Here is an 18,974-nt window from a genome sequence, read left to right as displayed (position 1 = left end):
TTAGAGGTGGATTTCAAGAGAGTTTCTGAGGATGAGCTGCACACTGATGCTCGCAGGGCTCCTCCACGACCGGCTGCTGTGACAGGTTCGTTGGTTTGTCAGGATGCTGTCCTACAGTACAGCCCTTCACAGTACACAACAGAGAAACGAGACCGCACGTCACAAGAATGGACTTCATCATCACCATAGCGATGTGCTTCCCCACACATGACCGCGGGCCTGATCCGAAAGGCTGAAAGAAACGCAACCCCGCCACCTTGAAAGAGAGACCGAGAAAGTTATTACTTTGTTGCTGTTGCCATGGACACAAAACATACTATTTTGATTGTTATAAATATTGACTTTTATTACTATTATTATTAGAAAACTAATAAAAAATTATAATTTTTTGGAGTGATGGTAAGTGTTTGTACATGGTAAGAGGCACTGGAAACTAAATATTAGATCAAATATACATAAAACCAATCGATAAAAAATATATTATTTAAAAAAATAATAAAAATTAACATGGGATCTTCCTAAAACAATCACAGAATCTTTCTTATTAATTTATTAAATACAAATATTTCATTATTTATTTTGAGTGATGGACTAATAGTTTTACTATGGTAAATGTTTGATGTTGGTAATGGCACTGACAAAGCTGACACGAAATAAAAGACAAGAACAAAGGATTTCATAATGAAAGACGTGAACCATTTTTCTGCGACAAGTTGTACTCAGACTGAACTCGATGCACAAATCGGTTTGTGTGGATAGAATTCGGATCTTTGCATCCGACCCACGTTCAGGTATGATGTTTGTTCCTTTTCTTCCACTTTGTATGCCTTTCGATGACATTCAATCATCCAGCGCCCGGCGCATGGCATGAAGTCCAACGACGTACGGATGGCAAACCGCGAACACGCCCGACTCGTTGCATAAAACTCTCCAGAATGTGCTAACCTGGACCGATGTGAGTGCTGCCAGGCTCCGCACCCCGCTACAAAACACAATCATAAACATGAAAATCATATAATCAGACATCACGTGTGAATGAAACATACACTGACTACACAATCAAAACTGAATAATTCATCCAAAAAATTCTGTCAGTATTAAATCACTTTCATGTCATTACAACCTGTTATAGAACCTAATGAACCTGCTTTCTTTTGGAGTCCTTTCAATGAATGGAAAGAGTTATGTAAAGATTCTATTCATTTTTTCTTGTGTACTACAGAACCATTTCCAGAATACAGGTTTGAAATGATATAAGGATGAGGAAATAATTCCTTTTAAAGTACGATGACTGAATTTTTGTGTCTGCCTCATACCTAGGACAGTTGTTTATTCACCTGCAGGAATCTTTAATTCGACGTCTGGGCTTCTGTTTGTGCAACGCAACATGAAGAACATACTGATAGAGAGAGTGTCTGGAGCTGCGATCACCATCTCCAACACACACTGCCTGACTTCTCAGTGCTCCAGCTCCCATGGCTCTAAAACACAAACACACACACAACACACACACACCACACACACACACGCACACACATATAAGGGGAGTAATTCTCATACATGTTTCAGAAGTGTGTTGTGACATGTTGGCATGTTTCATTCACCTGAGGCAAATATCCAGCTCTGCTGTGAAGTTGAGCTGGTCAAATTTTTCGATCTGCATGTGTCAGCTGAACTCTCTTCTGCTCGATCAAGCCGCAATGGCATCTTGCAACTCCTGGACTGAAACACACACACACACACACACACACACACACCTCACAACACACACCCACCACACACACAACACACACACACACACACACACACACCACATAGACCATAAAACCCTTTTCAAATCCTTTACAAATGTTCACAAACGAAAAACACTTTACAATTTCGTCCTAAAAGAGTTTTGTTTAAAGCTCTCTGGATTCTGCATTGGTCTAAGTTTTCCCTTACAAAAGTATCAGTATCTAGCACATGCCTATACTGTACCATGGTAGTTCTCCATGGTATCGCCAACTGAGACCTCATGAACTCAACGCGTCTCTCTTGTGCTTCCTGTGCAACCACAGGCCCAGTCTGCAGTACACATTAGGGTTTGATTAAGACGGCTGCCGGGTGTAAAAATTTTTATGAATTTTCTAAAGCAGATCATGCCCCCAAAAACACAGCAGCAAAAAACCCAGAAATTCCCTTTTAATTAAAATTTTCATTACTTTATAAAAAAATTGAAAATTTTTCTAGGGAACCCAAAAACAATAGGAGAACACCAACATGCCTTAAGGCTATTTTTTAAGTTTGATAACCCAATTAAATATAAACTTTTTGGGGGTTTTTAGAGCTGGTAAGTTTTAAATTCCTAACATAAAAACCACCATGTGGGAATTCTTGGGTTTAGTTTCCACAGTAACAAAGGGCTCAGTATTTATAAGGGTCTTTCTAAAGCCACAGAGTGTCTCGAGGATGTGATCTGTCTGACGCCTAAGCCAGATCTGAAGTGAAATGTAACTTTGATGTGATCTCAGAGCTGGAAAGCGTCCATTATTAATGAAAGAGCTAATGGTTTTCATACATTCCTCTGTGCAGTATGATAATACGAGGGGGGGGGGGGGGGAAAAAACCGGGGGGTTTTTCACTTTGCGTTGATTACATATAAAGCAACAACAAAAAAAACAGTGTCTTGTTTGTCTTTGCCACAGAAGCAAACATGGTAGGCTAACTTACTTAAAGGCATAGTTCACCTACAAATGAAATGAAGGACTTTTATGGGGCTTTTCAACGCTATCTCCGGCAATCGTAATATTTATGAGGTGCCTAATTGTACGAATGTACGACCTCACTCGTCGATTTCTACGATTGGGTAGACCCAGTGACGGTTAAGTTTAGGGGCGGGGATAGGTGTGTAGGTCATTCATTCCAAATTCATCCGAATGTGCAACTCTTGTAAAATACGTACTGATTTGACAACAAATCGTATGAAATTCACGAGAGGTGTGGTCGGCCGAATTCGTGCAATTAGCCACCTCGTAAAATAATAATACGGAATTGCACCGTGCCGGATGGGGCGTGGGCTTTTTACATTTTTTGGAGTTTGGCATGCATCATTCTCATTCATTTTTTGTTCAATGAAAAAGAGCTGCAGTGGTGCATTTGACTAAAACTCTCCTTTTATGTTCCAAAGAAGAAAGAATGAAAAAAAGCTAAGAAAGGTTGTTATATGATCTCTATTGACAGAAATGGAAATTATAATTTACCAGGGTTATTTTGCACTGGGGTTAGCAATATCTGTTGCTATTACTAAGCCACCACTAGAACACCCAGAAACATTATTTTCATGTACCCCTGTAGTGTAAAAATGTAGTCCATTACTATAACCTGTCATAATTTTGTTGATCAATGGCAGCTCTGTCTCAGCATGTTTTGTGCTTTGCGTTTTGCAAGGCAGAGGTTTTCTGCTTATCTGAGCATTTCTTCCTGTTCAAACCAGTACATAGAGTCTCTTTCTCTCTTGCAAAATCTACAATATTTGCTGTGTAATTGGTGTTTGAGTGTGAAACTGATCTGGTCTGCTAAGGTCATCCAAGAGAGCAGCAGTCTAGATGGACAGAGCTGCATATTTAAACACAAGCGCAAAACAGTTTTGTTTTTTCTTTCAGCTAATTAAAGACATACTCTCTTATCATAGAGTTTGCCTGAATTAGCAAAGGAAACTTTGGTTTAGACAGTATTGTGACATGTGGGTAATGACATGCTAGAGGGTTCAAGATAAGGAAAGCTGACATGCGGATTTAGTAGAAATGTTACACCCGGATTCAGTGGATTATTTGTTTTTGAAAACCTTCCACATATTTTCAAGTTCAAATTAATGATCAGAATGCCAAGTAACGTATACCTTGATACTGGAAAAACATGTATTTACAACGTATCATTAGTTTCAGTCAATTAAAACCATTACATTTTTAAAATGTAAATTAAAATTACGTCCACAAGTCATTTTGATTTAGTATGGAAAAGAGCAGCGTGAACATTTTGCACAGTTCTTCCTTTTCTGTTCCAATGAAGAAAGAATGTGATCTGGTTTGAAAGATTTCATTGTTTGGGAGGACCGTTCATTTAACGATGCTTCACTATTTATTTGTTAATATTAGAGGAACTTGTTATGGGAAGTGGCCAAAACTTACACTACAAATAAGCAATGAATAGAGTGGACAGATATCTCTCTATTAATTTCATCCGGTAGCTCTTTTTTCTTCTCTGCAATTTTCAGTGCTCCGAAAAGCATGAATATCTCAGTGTATTGGTGATATGACGTTTTCCTGTTTTCTGTTTAGAGAGCATTGACATGGAGATCTCGGATCAGGCAGGTGTGTGTTTTGTTTTAGTGTAACAATGTGTATTTGTTCTACAGTTGTCATCTTGTTGCCACTAACACAGCTGTTCAGGTTACCACGGCAATAACAAGACATGCGTCATATTCATTTCCATCTTCATCTAAGGGTTGGCCACTGATTTCTCACAGAAAACAATAAGCAACATGATCCGGTCTGTCTGAATGCTCCGCTATAGACAGCCTGAATATGATAATAATACATCAAAACAACAAATGCAAATGTCATTTAGAAATCATTTAATATGCATACCAAGTGCGTTAATCTTGACTGTTTATATATGCTCATGACCTATTAAGTGGTGTGTTTGTGTATGTGTGTGTTCATGGTCTCTAATGTGTTGGCTGACAGCTTTATGGGCCCCATGTGGAAGAAATGGCCCTTGAAAATTAATGGACCCTGAGACCCTTATGCTGCCTGCCAGCTACACACACAGGAGCTGTACAAATGGGGTCTGCTGAACATCTGTTGAGTCCAACTAGTTTTGAATTCACTGAACTCATTTAAAACTTGACAGCTCTGAATTCTCGATCATTTAAATTAAAACAGTTGTGAAGTTCAGATGATTTATTCATGTACAGTGTTCACACTGTCCTAACATGGTATAACAGTGCCCTCTGCTGATGAAAATTACTGTTATGACGGCAGATACGAAATGCAGACATACTGCAAGTGTTTTATCACAATTAAAACACATGCACCACACATTTGATAATTTATCAAGATGAAAAAAAACCTTTCCTATTAAGCAACACACGAATGTGTTTTGTTATAGCAGTGCACAGTGTGTCTGTTTATGTTCATTGTGTATTAGATTTTTTTTTTTTTTTTAAACCAGGATATACACACATAAATGTTACTTGTAGTGTATTACATAAATAACTTTATTAGCTACTATAGGGGATTCCTTTTCTTTTATAGCGGGACACCCTACACCCCTGATATTTTTACTGTTTTTGTTGTTTATTATGAGAAAGACAAAAAGACAATTAAAGCAAACAAAAAAGTTACACAAAATTTTTTTTTATTCAAAAATTTTTTGGGGGAAAAAAAAAAAAACTAAAAAAAAAAACTAAAAAAAAAAAAAAAAAAAAAAAAAAATACAAAAAAAAACAAAAAAAAAAAAAAAAATAAATTATGCATTTCTATTCTTTTAAATATGCTGTACTTTTTAAATTTGCATATCTGTTTCCACATGTTGCTTTTGTTTGCACTTATCATGCAGGTGATAGTGTGTGTGTGTGGCGTGTGTGTGTGTGAGTATTAATATTGTAATAGTAAAATACACATTACAGTTACACCATTTGAGATACTTTTATTGAATTTTAAAACGTAGAAGACACCGGTAATGCATAGAAAGCCACCCTATCATACTTCAGCAATTACATCACAATGAATTGAATATGAATTGAAACACAAATATCTAGACTACTAAAAGCGTAGTAGATAAATAAATGTTACATAATGACAAAGGAGACAGATAATTTTAGAGGTGATCAGAGAGAGTGTTCTGAGGATGAGAGCTCACGCTGAGGCTCGAGGGCTCCTCCACCGGTGCTGATGAAGGTCGTTGTCGTTGTGGGATGCTTCTATCAGTACAGCCCTTCACAGGACACACAGAGAAACGAGCCAGAAGCGTCAACAAGAATAGAACTGCATCAGCAACCATAGCGATGGGCGTTTTCCCCACACATGACCACCCTCGGGCCTGCATCCGAAAGGCCCTGAAAGAAACGAATGGCGGCACCTTGAAAGAGGACAGAGAAAAGTAATTAACTGTGTTGATGGTGCCATGTACACAAAAATACTATCACTATTTTTGATTTATTAAATATTGACTTTCTTACTATTATTATAGAAAATAAGAAAAAATTATAATTTTTTTGGAGTGATGGTAAATGTTGGTAATGGCATTGAAAACTAAATATTAGATCAACTATGACATAAAAATCATAAAAAATATATTAATTAAAAAATAAAAAAATTAACATGGGATCCTTCCTAAAACAACAAAACAATCACAAATCTGTCTTCGGAAGTTATATTAAATAACAAATATTTCATTATTTATTTGAGTGATGGCTAATAGTTTTACTATGGTAAATGTTTGTAATGGCACTGACAATGACAGAAATAAAGACAAGAAACAAATTTCATAATGAAGACTCACCATTTTTCTCTGGAAGTTGTCTAGAGCTGAACTCATTCGGTTTGTGGAAGAATTCGGATCTGTGCATCCGCACCCACGTTCAGTATGATGTTTTGTCCTTTTCCTTCTTTCTTTCACTTTGTAGCCTTCGATGACACTCATCATCACAGCGCCCGGCGCATGGTGAAGTCCACGACCGGATGGAAAACCGGAGCGACTCGTTGATAAACTCTCCAGACTGTGTAACCTGGACAGATGTGAGTGCTGCAGGCTCCGACCCGCTACAAAACACAATCATAACATGAAAATCATATAATCAGACAATCACTGTGAATGAAAACATTACACTGACTACACAATCAAAACTGAATAATTCATCCAAAAAATTTCTGTCAGTATTAAATCACTTGTCATGTCATTACAAACCTGTTATAGAACATAATGAACGCTTTCTTTTGGAGTCTTTCAATGAATGGAAAAAGAGTTATGTAGAAGATTCTATTCATTTTCCTGTGTGTAACTACAGAACATTTCCAGAATACAGGTTTTGAAATGATATAAGGATGAGGAAATAATTCCTTTTCAAAGTACGATGACTGAATTTTGTGTCTGCTCATACCTAGGATAGTGTTTTATTTCCTGCAGGATCTTTAATTCGACGTCTGGATTCTGTTTTGAGCAACAGCAACATGAAGAACAGACCTGATAGAGAGAGTGTCTGGAGCTGCGATCACCATCTCCAACAACACACTTGCCTGACGTTCTCAGTGCTCAGCTCCCCATGGCTCTCCTACAAACACAAACCCACAACAAACACACAACACAACACACACACACACACACACACGCGCAACACGCACACACACATATAAGGGGAGTAATTCTCATACATGTTTCAGAAGTGTGTTGACAATGTTCGGCATGTTTCATTCACCTGAGCAAATATCAGCTCTGCTGTGAAGTTGAGCTGGTCAAATTTTTCTGATTGTGTCAGCTGAACTCTCTTCTGCTCGATCAGAGCCGCAATGGCATCTTGCAACTCCTGACTGAAACACACACCGACACCACACACACCACACACACACACACACACACACACACACACACACACACACACACACACACACACACACACACACACATAGACCATAAAAAACCTTCAAAAACCCTACAAATGTTCACAACAGAAAAACACTTTACAATTTAGTCCTAAAAGAGGTTTTTAAAGCTCTCTGGATTCTGCATTGGTCTAAGTGTTCCTTACAAAAGTATCAGATGCTATCACATTCATATACTTCTGTACCATGGTATTTCTCCATGGTATCGCCAAAATGAGACCTTCATGAACTCCACGCGTCTCTCTTGTGCTTCCTGTGCAAAACCACCAGGCCCAGTTACTGAAGTACACAATTAGGTTTGATTAATACGGTCTGCCAGGTGTCAAAATATTTATGAATCTTCTGAAGCAGATCATGCTCTAAAACTACACAGCAGCAAGAAACCAGCAATTTACATTTATAATGAATCTTCAATATACTTCTCATACTAAAAATTGCAATATTAATTCTATGATCACAAACAATAGAGAGAACATCAATCATGCTCTTAAGCATATTATTATTTAAGATTGCATAATGCCAATATAAATATATAGATACTGTTCAATGGTTTAGAGTGGTAAGGATTTATTACATAACATTTATTAGACCATTTGTATTAGATAACTGATTATTAAATGTGATTTAATTGCCTTGATACTTTTTAGTATATAGTATATTATCGTCTAAGTGTTTCTCAAGACTGACCATTTGAGAGGGACTCCTAGAGAACAGTTTGTTGGAAACTGTCCACTACAATGCATCGCACGTAAGTTGAGGATGTCCACCTGTGCCCCCGAGCATCCATCAGGTGTGACAGATTATCCAGGTGTGAGTTTGTGGAAGTGATGCAAATTCTCCAAAGTTCTCTGAAGCCCGGACCTGTTAGAGCTGTCACACACACATACATGGCCATGCAGTTTGAATCAGCCTGTTCCTCCTTCAGTACAGTATAAGCTTGCATTTTATAAAAAAGGATGCCTACCTTTGGCATAAAAAAAGGCCGGACCTTCTTCCAGAGTGCCACATTTGAGTTGAATATAATGCCCCTGTTCCATGCATTCCGATACCACTGCAGACCCAGTTTTGCTCCCCAAATGCGTGAGGTGTACAGAGATTTCCTCAACGGTGCATGATACACAGCCAGATGACCTGTGATACACCAGCATTAGAAATCCACATTGAGTTCATTTATCCTGGAACATTCTGTGATATGGTGCTGGCAAATTCTGTCACTTAAATGCATTAAAAAATGAGCTTAATTGTTTTTTCAATGTGCACTTGTAGCACACTTCCAATCTTAAAAGAGAATAATAATAATAATAATAATGAATATACCACATCCACCTAATGGTAACTTAAGAGAGTAAACTTTCATGACTGTTTTTTATATTTTCTAATATCTTTAATCTAAAAAGTGTACTTTGTAATAATGCATTGTATTATTGTAAGTATTAATGTAAGTCATTATGTTTTAGTAATGTTTTGTCATACTTGAAAGTACACTTATTTTAGATGGGTTGACTATCATATTAAAGCATATGTAAAAAAAAATGATTCTAATTTTAAATGTAGTGTTTTATATTTAAATTTTTATATATCTATTATATATCTATATATATATATATATAAATTTTAAATGTTTTGAATTTAAACGTCATCATTATAAATGTAGTGTATTATATTTAAAGTTAATCTATATATATATATATATATATATATATTAATATCTATTATATAAATATACTGAATTTAAACTTTCATCAAATTATAAATGTGGTAATGTATTAAATATGACATTATATGACATTCAAGCTCCAATAGAACTGACATTGAAATTGATTTTAGTTTACCACATATGCTTGGCAGTGTATTTGGCAGTACATTTATGTAATCATATTTCAGATATATAACATAAGTAATTATGAAATTACATATAAGGTATGCACTCTCAATTGCACTGAATATAACAATTGTAAATAACATGTATATACATTACATTCAGTTTGCATTCAAGTAATTTATGTTAAAGTACATCATTTCTGTAATAGGTACTCTTTTTAAAAGTATGCTAAAGTGTAATATCTTTTTCATAAGGGGTGGCATTTGTGTGTGTGAGAGAACGTACCTGCTCAAGATGAGAGTTTCCTCACCATTGATCCAAACCCGCACAATGTCTCCGTATTTGCTGTTGTAGTAGTTGCTGGCAGTGCCGATCCCAGACCAGATGAACCGCCAGTAAGAGAGAAGAGGACCCAGACCCAGGAAGAACACAAGGACCTGAATGAAAACACATTGCAGCAAACAAGTAATGAGACAATGAGGATGTGACATGCTATAATTAATCTGAGTTTTAAACAAAACATTTTCTTTGGAGTTTTTAGGACATCGTAAGAGATTAATAATTAATGTTTTGTGTGGGGCTTTTACTTTTATTCTGAACATTTCATTATCCAATTAGAATGCGTGTCTATACTGTCTACCGAAAATATAGATAGCATAGTCATGAAACAAATGCTAAAAAAGGCAAAAACACTGCATGATAGGAGAGGTAACCAACTAAAAACTCCTCTTTCCCATAACCATCAGTTCAAAAAAAGTATTGTTAATGGATTTGATAAAGAAAATGCTGTGTTAAATAATAAAGGACACATTTTCTAATGAACCCTACCAACCCGGTACATGGTCTTTCTCTGTCCAGTGGTGTCTGATGGCCAGCAGCAGGCAGAGTAACAGCAACAGTAGTGTGGCCATGGCTCCGCATACATAGTCTTGAGCACCGTCACTGTCTGTTATGGGCTCCTTGCATCAGAAGGTCCAGAACAGCCTCACCGAGATGCACCTGCTTCATTCCGCAGGGCTGGAGAAGTTTCACCTGCCATAAGAATGGATTGAGAATTACAACAGCTTCTTCAAGTCTGAAGCACCAGAACAGCCAGACATACTCTTTTATACTAGTGAGTGGTTACATGGGATTGGATCAGGATAAATAAAAAGTCAAAAAAAAAAATCTCTAGTGTAACCTTGTGTGCTACTCATGTCCTGTTCAGCATCAGTTTCCAAAACATTGTCATGACACGCAAACCTTCAGCTGTGCCAAAAACTCATCTCTGCATCATCTTTCATCAAGACATCAAAGACTTCAGGAGGATATGAGACATCTGCGGCATGAGCCTTGAGTCATTGCTACAGGCCCTCCTGCTTAAATAAAAAAAAAACGAAAGTAAGGCATACTAGGGGTTATTGACTTAAAAAAAAACCGCACCCTTAACCAATGGCAGCTTGTTGAGAAGTATTATTAGTTATTATTTTCGCAAACAAACTGGACTGACACATTTCCAAAACAGAGGGACAATAAAAATAAATAAATGTGTCATCTTTTATGTTGTCACAGTGTCATTAAGTCTGGAATTTTGTTTTGCGTTTGCAATAGTTCCTAGCCTGTGTTTGTTTTCAGGTTATTGATTTGTCATTTCATTCATCTATGTTGCCACTAATCACCTAATTTGCACTGTGTGTTGGAGTTCTCTCTGTTTCAGTTAAATTCAGGTCCAAGGCATCTGTATCTTAGGTGGCATTTGGAGATATTTACACTGACTGTTTTAATGCAGCTAAGAAGTTGCATGAATGCATTTACAAGCAGTTAAAATAGCATTCATGTTTTAAATATGAACTATATTGAAGATAGAAATATGAAAATGTTTGCAAAAATAAGCAGATACTTTTATGAAATTAAAGACTTGGCCAATAGGTAATGGCAAGTCACTGTGAGTCCACTGAATCGTTCATTCAACTGATTCATACAAAATGATTCTTTCAGAACAAATCAAGTGACTTTATAAATAAATGTCTCTATAAATGTGTCATTGAATCACTGACTCACCTGATTCTTTCAAAATGCTGAATCATTCAGAAATAAAACACCACTGTGTTAAATGGAGATGCAAAGATTCTGCTGCAATTTGTTTGGAACTATTTTCATTGGCAAAATAACTGCGAGAAGAAAAAAACAACTGCCAATATTGACAATTTATATTTATAAAAGGTATATCACGTAATATTAAGGTTTAAACCCAGGCCTATTTATTCATTTGTTTATTATTAACTACCGGGATAAAGACAGGGTTATTTCTACCTGGGAACTTAAACTTTAGTGGATGGCAACAATACCAGAGCCCTTGTCTCAAATCCATTAATTAATTATTAATATTCATTAATGTTTATTATACAACAGTTTCTTGTGTTTATTAATTCATTTTTAAAGCATCAAGATTATTTAGATATGTTTAGGTTTCATCATTCAATTTAAAAACAAAAAAACCAAATTGTTACAATATGAACAAAGCAGATATTTTGTGTCTTCAGACTGCCGTACTTTGTGTGTGTCTATCAGAATTCAGACGATGTTAGTGAAATTCATTGACCACGCCCACCAGTCATAGCATAAAGAAGTGTGTGGAAATAAGCTGAAAATGTATAAGTGCATTAGAGCAGATGCAAGCAGCATTCCGGTATTTTCTTGGTTTAATAGGGCGGATCCATCCATACCAGTTAGTTAAGGTGCCAATATGTGAATGTGCTGTACCATAATTTCACACGATTCGATCTCTCACCATTGGAACATCTCATCCAATCTACAATTGCCCCGTCCTCTGTATTAAACTCCCTTGTCACCATTTTCCTCCACTTTGCTTCTTAGTAATGATGTAGACTAATTTAAATGCAGGTCAATATTTATGGAAGACACTCTTAATGGTAAAACCCTGAGGACTAGATTGTTGCCGGCGTTAAGGCCCAAAAGGGGGTTATTTTAACCACTGCAACCTTGAGAAAAGGGCTTACCTTAGGTATCTCCAGGGGACTAAAGTGTAAATGTGAGTTGTAGTTACATTACCCTTACAATATGAAACAATTGGCTAAATACCAATTAACCTAAATAAACTGTGGTACAAAATAAATTAACTGAATAACACGTGAGTGGCCTTCACCCATGCAAAACAGGTATCAATGTTGTGGCTTGCTTAGGTGATTTTAGCTTGTTTAAGTGCTCTGCTACAGTTGTTATGAGTAAAATATGCCCACTCCTCAGGTTTCTGTGATCTGTGCTCATTAACTTCATCATTTGTGAACTTGTATTTCTTAGTGGCATTGACTCGTAGGGTATATTGAGCTACAAGATGTGACAAACAGGAAAGTGTAAGGGGGAATTTTTTTGTAGGGCAGAAAACGTTTTAACTCAGGGTGTTCTTAATAAAGACTTGAGCCGCTAATACAGGAGTTGACCTTTTGAACATGCAGCAAAATCACACATTACGTATTTGGGGCGGAATTGTCTTCTCAGAATGAAAACAAGTAATCTTTCATTCCACTGGAGAACAACGTCTCCCTATGCACATTGAAAGCAACGTCACTTAAATATGTTGTCACTTCAATACGGTATTTGTGGTCCTCTTGTGGGGGGTGTGGGACCATTTTCAAAAAAGTTGGTTTGTCCCCGGTAGCAAAACTGTGGGCAGGAAGCCACAGGAAATGATTGTGGGGGGGACTGTCAAACTTAAATTTATAGACCATTCTCAGTTTATGGTGCTTGCTGGTGTTTGTTCACAACAGACAGCCAATATAGTGCTTAAAGTGTGTTTGCGGCGAAACTGCCATTTGTAATCAAATATTAGATACAAACTTCAGTAAGTACAGTGTGATTTTCATGATTATTACATTTTATTGTATATCCACTGTAGTACTTTCCTAGCTAATCACTAACTAAATTTGTGTGATCTCTTTGATGGTTGTGTGTTCGCCTCCAGTGAAAGAAATGTTAGCCGTACGGCGTTTGTGGGTGGGACATTTGTTCGGTTTCTCATGAGGCAAGTGCCCCACGTGACAGAGAACTAACAGCAATGTTGGAGACAACGCATCATAGGGAGAGAAGCCCAAAACACTTCCCTTTATGAACACAGTCCAATGTCCACTCAAACTGAGACTCGTTGAGGTCTGAGGGCCTGTTATATAAAAAGTGTATACATCAAATAGCACGTATTTATCTTTTTTTTTTCTTCTTAATGTTACATGATCACCCATTTTGGTGTGGGTTTTTGTATGCTCTTGCTTTTCATAAAAAAATTAAAGTAAAAAACTCATCAAAAAAAGAGACCATCTTAAATACATTAAATTTATGGTGTTCCACAAGGCTCTGTTTCAGGCCCTTTGTAATTCATTTTGCAATTTGCCACTCTTAGGAGCTTTCTTAAGACACTCTGGCATTTCATTGATATATAGGGATGATATTACCGCAGTTTAGTGGATTACGGCTAAGGGCAGGAATATATAGATTTGCATGTCAGTTGAATTAGTTATAGCCTAAAGTTATCGTCTACTTTTTAGACCCGCATGTTCTAGACCTCATTATCTGTCCGGCGAGCAGTGATACTTGGAGTGGAATTTGGAGTTTTAAACAGGGTTATTTGGTTATAGTCAGTTAGTTCTTCAAGCCAGAGTTCTCTAAGGTGGGCATGCGTGCCATTTTGTCGCTTATCTGGCCAAGAGAACCACCCACTCAGCCAGGAAGAGACTTACGGACTCGTCAAATGTTAGACTTTATAATCAGAATTTCAGAAATAACTAATATTTATAAATTTAACTGGACAGACATTACTTTGTGACAGATACAGCTGTGTTCAAGAATATGCAATTCACTGTAGTTCTAGGTTTCTTAAAATTTTTCTTGTTTAAAAGATTAAGTGACACAAACCACACAACCTTTCTTAAATCCATAGATTAGGTATTCCTCAGAAATGCACATCTGTAGCAGTTCTGGTAAACACAATTTAATTCACCATCTGATTTAAATAATCCCAATGCACCAGACAGAAAAAAAAAAAAACAAAAAAAAAAAAATTTCAGGATTATTTCCTTTTTCTGAAAAACTTGTATTTTTTTTTTTTTTTTTCTTTGTGCAATATGTATAAGATGGTCTATAAATTGCTCCAAAGCTGTGGCCATCTCATAATAACCAGTGTTGGGAACATTGATGTTATAATAGAATTAACGGATTATGTGCTGTCACGCCCATGGATTCATTATGTTTGTGTTTTCTCTCAATGTGTTCCGTGCTTGTTGTCCATGTTTATTGTGTCATTATGTTCCTGTGTGATTATGTCCTCATTTACAGTCGCCTTATAAGTTGCATTCAGTTGCAGGGTTGGGTAGTCCGGTCTCGTCGATCGGTGTACGTGTGTTTCTGCCTTCTCCTTATGGATTGCACCTATATGGTTTTGAGTATTAAAGATTGTATCGTTGTTTACGTGCTTCTAGCCCGCACCACACCGTGACCAGGTGCAGTGTTGCTTATTTATGTAAACCTAAAAATTGTAGTTATGTTGTAATTGTACGGTTCCCTGATGCGTCATTTCATGTACAACAAACCAATGCTGAACCAAACTACCTCAAATACAGTAAAAACCTTTGAGTTGTCAAAGGTTGGAGACTAATTTCATGAACAGTTGTCAGTAAAAGACATTATTAAATATCTTAAAAAAAAATAAAACTCTACGTCTGATACCGTGTTCCGTGCTTGCGTGATTCAAACACAAAACCCAACCCAAGGAGCTTGTAGCTCAGCTTTGTATTTGGTATGGGCAATGGACCTACAGATGCAGGGTGTTAGTGGACCACAAAACACAAAAGAACAAAAAAAAATTAATCTTTTTTTTTTTTAAATACACAAATCAATATGGCTGGTGCACCATTTACACTTCATTATTATATGATTATCTTTTTATATTATATGTATATTATATTGTACAAACAATTATGGCAGTGCCTGACCATTGGTACAGTATAGCAAGTGGCACAAGGATTCCACATTCCTTTTATAAGTCGAGGAAAGTGAAGACTCTCGTCAATGGAGCGATGTGTTTGTGTTAACTGATATCAGATCCAAACCCAAATTTAAAAAATAAGAAGGGGTCATGCTGGTTGCGTGATATGGGCACTGTAAGGAATTGTATGTCAGGCCTTTAAATTCACAATCAGCCATGAGTTCACACTCATATGGGTATAGGCTGCTTTAGCTTGCTGACAGTTTACTTCCTCTGACATTTGTGAAATCACCGTGGAGCATAAAAATCGTTGTTTTTTTTTTTGGTCTGTATTGGTCTCAGATATGGTTATACTTTCGATTTTGTCCATTAAACTGTTTAATCTAACGGTTTGGTGTTAAATGTTTGCCAAGACCAAGGTTGGAAGGTTATAATAAAAAAATAAATAAAAAACACTAATATCTGAAGATGTTTGGAGGACCCTCTTAATAGAACTGTTTTACGACCGTGGTTTACTGAAATCTTGCAAGTGGCTCTCAGTTTGTATACCACATCATGGCTGTGGTTTGTATATGTGGGATTATGCTGTCCAGACCAAACGGTCCTGCTGAAGATGACCTCTACTGACCAGACGAATCAGGTGACTGCACAAGTGGGGGGTTATTCTTCTCGCGTATCAGGATGGTTACAAAGCTGAGCAATACCCTCAGATACACACAGCACCTCAACTTGAAAAAAGGACTTCGATTGTCTTCTCGCATTCAGAGACTTGTCCCCTATTGGAGGGGGAATATTCTAGACTTTTATATGCAGCATTTACTTTTGCAAGTGCTTAGAGTTAATTGTGTTTCGCGGTTTCTGGAAACCCCCACCTTTTTTGAAATTACTGAATTAAAGGCAGAATGCTGGTCCACTGGGCTGATTGAGAGAAGAACAGGAGGCTTTAGGCAGTGTGGGGGCCGGATATGTCATGCCCGGTTGAGTTGGATCTTTACAGAGTGTGCCTCGTGCTGACGGTAAATAAACTGTGCCGGCCTGGGTTCTGCTCATGCGAGTTCAGCAGAGAGAGCTGTGGGAGGCTCATCTGACAGGAGGTGGAGAGGAAGATTAGTGGAAGATTTCTCAGAGCGCCGTGGTGGAGTCATGACACATGGTGCTGAACGAAGATGAGGACGAGTATCAAGTACTCCAGAAACAAACGCAGCCGGTGGCAGCACCGGAGGACACGAACCCTTTTTCTTGGGAGCACGAGGGGAGGTGTGGGGGGAGAGAGGAGGAAGTTTGGGGAGATTTCCAGTATCAGTATCCTCAGACCAATGGGCGGTTTTAACCAGCACAAAACAGAAGAGCAGGCTGGAATGATGACAATGATGACATTATCCATGGTTCCAGTTAAGGAAAACTCATACTGGACATGATTGATTTATTTGGGCAGATGGCACAATTAATTTACTTCTGGCCAAGCAACCTATGGGATAAAAGTTGAACAGTAATCAGACTGTAGTTTACACCAAAGAGTTGCTATTCCATATATCTATTTTTTTTTTTTCATAGATAAACCCTGATAGCTTGTATAATGTTATATTACCCCATATTACGCTATTTAATATTTATTTTTTTCAGCAAGGGTCTTTATTTCAAAATCTTTCTTAATTAGTTGAATTGTATTGTGTATGAACTTTCCTAATAGATGGATTTTTCTTTTCTTAACATAGTATAGACGTTTTACATTTTATCATACGCTGTAAGAAAAAAGGAAATCCTTTTGAAAAAAGTCTGTGATAAATGTCCGTAGACATGTCTGTAAAAACCCTCCATATATTATCCATTTACATAACATTAAACTTTAAAACATATTTTAGAAGCTTACAGGATCATTTCTAACCTCTAAAACAACAGAATGCAATGTGCAATTCAATAACTATAGGTTAAAACACGTTGTGAAACAAAAGATCACTTAGTGGAAAATTTCCTTCACATCAACATTACTTATCAAGGAGTGTAATGGAGAAAAAAAAAAATCTATGTGGTTTCTCTGTTATCGGTAGGATCATTCTTCTATTCACAAATTAAAAGTAAATGCTTTTTAGTTGGGCTGGCGTGGTTTAATAATGGGATTCAGCTAGAACAGTTTTTCAACACCAGTTCTGCAACAACTTGAGTACAAATCTATGTGGCAGGTTTAAAAATTCTTTCGGCTATTGCAACATTACTCCGGGGAGTCTGTCTGATGGTGAGTATTAGGATTGATTGGACCATTTTTTTTTTTACACAACTTTCATATCTCAGGAATCGATTGTCTCCATGTTTACAGGCTTGGTTTGATTTCGACTTTCAAAGGGCCCACCAGGACCACCAAGGACTCACCCATGACTGCCAGGTAGGAAATAATTATTTTAATGTTTGTCATTGTTTATATTCTACCACAAGGAAAACAGATGGCATGGAATGAATTAATAAAGTAGTTGAATTTAATTTACTACAAACGGCATTTGCATAAATGAAAAGAAGATACAAAAATATATCAGGAAACTAAATCTTTTTCCAGATCTATTATATATATATATAGCTATCTATATATATCTATATATATATATATCTAGATATATTTCTTTGCATTTGTGGTAATGCCAATGGGAAGAGAGTTTGTACTGTAATAAAAAGTGCCTTTTTCTTTTGCAGTCTGTTCCCACCTTATTTGTATATTTTTTATTCTTCTGATGCTGTAGTGACGTATCAGTTATGACAGTACCAAAGATTTACATGAAAATACTATTTAAAAATACTAGTCTAAGAATTTTACCATTTAATACAGGTGTGTAAAATAAATAAATTTGCTAGGCAATTTTCAGTGTAGAGTTCCACAATAGTGTGGTCACTCAACATAATCTACTTATAGGAATTCCAGGCTTGCCGGTGTGTGGACGGAATGCCGGTGTATAATGGAAAAACAGATGGCAATCCAGGGTTGCCAGGAGAGCGGGGGTGCACATGGGAAAACGCGGAACACGGAAAAAGCGGTCAGCTACTGGTATATGCATAAATGTGGAAAATCCAGCCATATGACACAGGAACATGTAATATGGATCAACAAAGTCTTCTGGAAAGCGAAACTGTCCTCCGTTCAACCGCTTCTCAAAAATTCGGCTGCTTTACTATGGCTTTTATCATCTAACTAAGGAAGCGGAGAGGGGAATTGATTTTTATTTTTCATGCTGTCAGGTAACATAGCAGGATTCAGTGAGATTTCGAGATTCTCTCCAACGAATTATAAAGCAGAAATCAATGATTACACGCTGACTGACTGTTCTGTTCTGAAAGCACAAGAGCACACAGGGACATTCTAGAAGTGTAAGTTCAGCACAAATCAGTTTTTAAGAAACGACTAAACTTCTTTGGACTGTGGTGGAGAAAATGACAGACAACATTAGAAACAGTTCCATGATTGCTTCTATACTTTAGGTTCAACACCACAATTGATTGTTGTATTGACAGTTCTTGCATTCCTAGGCAGCAGTGTTTACCTGGCTAGGTAACA

General features: G+C 37.0%; 1 pseudogene; it reads right to left on the bottom strand.

Annotated features, from left to right (window-relative positions):
• Nucleotides 1-17,807, bottom strand: LOC122148526 (annotated as a pseudogene).
• Nucleotides 17,808-18,974: the final 1,167 nt, after the last annotated feature.

The sequence above is a fragment of the Cyprinus carpio genome, chromosome A18 (genome assembly GCF_018340385.1).
Source record: "Cyprinus carpio isolate SPL01 chromosome A18, ASM1834038v1, whole genome shotgun sequence".
Lineage (NCBI taxonomy): Eukaryota > Metazoa > Chordata > Actinopteri > Cypriniformes > Cyprinidae > Cyprinus > Cyprinus carpio.
This window is presented reverse-complemented; position numbering and strand designations above follow the sequence as displayed.